Source organism: Ursus arctos, unplaced genomic scaffold (assembly GCF_023065955.2).
Source record: "Ursus arctos isolate Adak ecotype North America unplaced genomic scaffold, UrsArc2.0 scaffold_15, whole genome shotgun sequence".
In the NCBI taxonomy this organism is placed as follows: domain Eukaryota; kingdom Metazoa; phylum Chordata; class Mammalia; order Carnivora; family Ursidae; genus Ursus; species Ursus arctos.
Genome location: NW_026622819.1, coordinates 42,402,613 through 42,406,195, shown reverse-complemented (window position 1 = coordinate 42,406,195; position 3,583 = coordinate 42,402,613).

The following is a 3,583-nucleotide window of genomic DNA, read 5'->3' as shown; positions in this document are numbered from 1 at the left end:
AACACATATCTGAACCACCACTCTGAACCAAATTATACTTAGAAAAAACACTATATAGAGGAATCACACAGCAAAATTCTTTTATCACCCATTGCTACAAGAGATAAAAGTTGAGAAAAAAAAGAATGAAAAATTCTACTAGACTAAGTTCTATGAGGTGAGGGGTTGAATCCTTTGTTCACAAGTACAATGGTTGGTACCCAGGAGGTAATCCATAAAGGCTCTGAACGGAATGAGTAAGCACAGTGCCTGGAATACAGATACGAACGGTACCAACAAGTTCTAGATTTTATATCTTGTGGGAAATTCGAGCATTCAGTAGATTATATAATTGTAAGCATATGCTGTGTTATGAAAGAGAATTTAGGGTGCTGTGGATGCACAGAACAGGGGGGACCTGACCTTGTCTGGGCATGAGGGAAGGTCTTTTCAGGAAAGTGATATGTGACCTAAAACCCGAAGAATACGTAGGAGTAACCGGGTTAATGGATGTCAGCAAGACTGAGTCTGATTTATAATGGTCGCTCCCAAAAAGGTTACACAATAATAGCATGGAAAAATGAGAACATTTGTTCTTTGCTGATCAAGAGAAAAGAACAAAGCAAGGAAAAGTTGAGGTTGAGATAAGGAAAAGACTTTGAAACACAGAGCTGACCTGAAGGATGTCTGTTGTGATTTCATGTTCAACAAGACCTTACCGCAGACAAAGGGGAAAGAGCCCAATGGCTCCTATTGTTACAGAGAGGGTGCCTTCATCAAACAAGGGTTGAAGGCTACACTCCAAATTCTTTCCAGCCCTGAGCCTCTGTAATTCTAATTAGAATTAGGGTTGCCTTGTTTCTCAGCAGCAATCCCAGCATGGGCTCAAAACCAAACCAGAAAAGGCATATTAGTCTCCATAACCAGCCCTCCCAGCCCAGGGAAGTTGGTTTTTCAAGGCTTTTCTCTCTTTTCTAATTGGCCACACCTCCCACATGGCTGTGTTCTTCATGCTGTTCTGATTGCTCCTCTTGTGGGGAGAATGATAGGAGAAACAAAGGAATTCATATTTATGTAATAATGACTCTGTGTAATTCTTCCAGGCATATCTGATGGTGACGGAGTGGCAGAATGGTTGAGAGCATAATTCTAGTATCAGAGAGATCTGGATTGAATCCCAGTCCCACCAGTCATCAGCTGTGTGATCTCGGCCATCACTTGGAGCCTCATTTTCCCATGCGTAATGTGGGAATAATTGTACATATGCTGTGTGGACATACCTCATACGCTTGTCACGAGGGATAAGGGAGACGATGAGCAGAAAGTGCTGTTTGTTTTGCCTGGCAGAGTACAATCCCTCAATCCTAGTGCTTAGTACGGCAATGAAATCCTAGTCCAAAATTTGTTATTAATGCACTGATAGTCTGAAATCAAGGCTCAGAGGGATTAAGTAATTTGCCCAAAGACATTCAGTTAGAAAGTAATGGAGCTTTAATTTGAACATAGGCAATTCTGACATCAGAGTCCAGGCCCTTATGCGTTTTCTATTAGTTCTAGCCACACCAGCTGTAAAACAAACCCACCGGCTTCAAACAAGGCAATATTTTACAGCAGCTACGTGTGGAGTCAGGCCTCCTGGTTCACGTTCTATGCCTTCCACCTACTAGCTCTCTGAGCTATCGTCCACAGTTTATTTAACCTTATTTAGCCCTGGTTTCCTCATCTGTAAAATGGGAGACATAACAACTGCTCTTGCTTCTTGGATTTTCATGAGAATGAAATTGCTTTCTTAGCTGAAGACCTAGCCCATGATAACTAGTAACATTTAAAAGCTGATACTTTGAGAGCTAGGAAAACCTAAGAAAAAAAAAAAAACCTCTCATTCCTGATTTTTAAATTAAGATAAAGCTAGAGACCAGGAAGTAAAGAGACTTGCCCAAAGTCACTAAATCATTAGGAGTTGCTGTGCGAACTCCTCCGTTGCTCCTTAGTGGCAGGAACTGACTCTACCTCATCTTGCAATCTCTCACGTGCCTCCTGCTCTAGGGGTGCAGGAAGGAATGAAGGAAAGGCTGAAAGGAGGGAGTAAAGGAGGGAGAACCCAAGGCAAGAAGAGAGGCTACCGCAGAGGATCCCGTGGTCTACTTGGAGCAACTGCAATCACACTGAAGGCCCAGTCTTGCTCTAACCTCAGGATTAATGATTCTCTCTGATAGCACTCTCCTCTGGGCCGCAGCCAATTTCTTTCCTACTCTTTCCTCTTGTCTGCTGCCATCTAGCCTCCCAGCAGAAGTTTGGAGATGGGGAGAATCAGATGCAGGAAGCTTCAGTTGGGATCTGGCAAACAAGGGAAGGCTGTAACTGCAGTCAAAACCTGCTGCATAGAACAGTCTACCTCCTTCACTTCACTGCCCTTGTTCAAACTTTGTCACTAAAATACCTCTGCACACAGATGCCCTATGTGCCATTAAGTGTGCAGGGATAACACCGCCAATGAATCCATGTGCCAAAAGGATAATCTGCATGGTGACACAAGGTCTGTTCTGGCTCTGTGCTCATCAGGAGGAACAGTGATTTTCCATTATCCTTCAATTTCTTAAGCATTGAATGTTCTACGTGACGGCTTTAAAAGCATCACCATTGCACTCTGGGTAATGTCTCTGACTATAAGCCCTTTACATATTTCATTTTCTTTAAGTGATCAACCAAGTTAATATGTTTCCAGAGAATGAATAATACTGGTTCAGTCACTTTTTTCTGTATCCAAATTTCTATCAGATCCTAAGTTTTATGATAAGAATGAGCTAACAAAGAGAGTGAAAACGATGACTACACACAGCTGTGTTTCAATCTGTCACACACCACAGCTCTCATGGCCTTCTCCACCATGACAGTCATTTCGCACTTCCCAACAGGGTCTCACAATATTCACTGCTACCTGGTCTAGAACTAAATATGGCAGGGGCCAACACATCTCAATTAAATTGACATTTTAGCATTCAGATTGATGTTGCTTGTGGTCCAGCTTTTCTGTCTGCATAATTATGATCTAATAAGCATGGCGAGTTGTCCTGAAGCAGAATCTTTTTCAGCTTGCTTTACTCGCCTGTGGTCTGGGTGAGTTTTGACTTTCTAAATTCCTGATTTGCCTCTTATTCTAAGGTTCCAAACTGTGTGTATTGTGGTCTCATCTGCTTGGTCCTCTGAACTTTTGGTGTGTGATAATGTCATCTATACAAGAACATTTTTCCTCAGTGATCTAAGGATCCCCCAAGGCGCTGGATCAGTGCTGCTTTCCAGTGAGGATGAGCTGACCATGTTTGCCTAGGGTGCTATTTATATCTGTATCAAACCACCTTAGTAAGTCAGAATAATGCAATGGCTAACATTTATTGAGCTTCTTTATATGCCAAGCACTGTGCAGAGCATTTAACTTGGATTATCCCATAGAAACTTACAACAACCATATGGGGGCAGACACTATTATTTTGCCCAAGAAGCTAAAACTAAGAGAGGTTGAATAGACCAGCAAGTGATAGAGGTGGATGTTTAAGTCATGAGGATAGAGACCTCATGATTGGGACTAGTGCTCTTATAAAAGAGA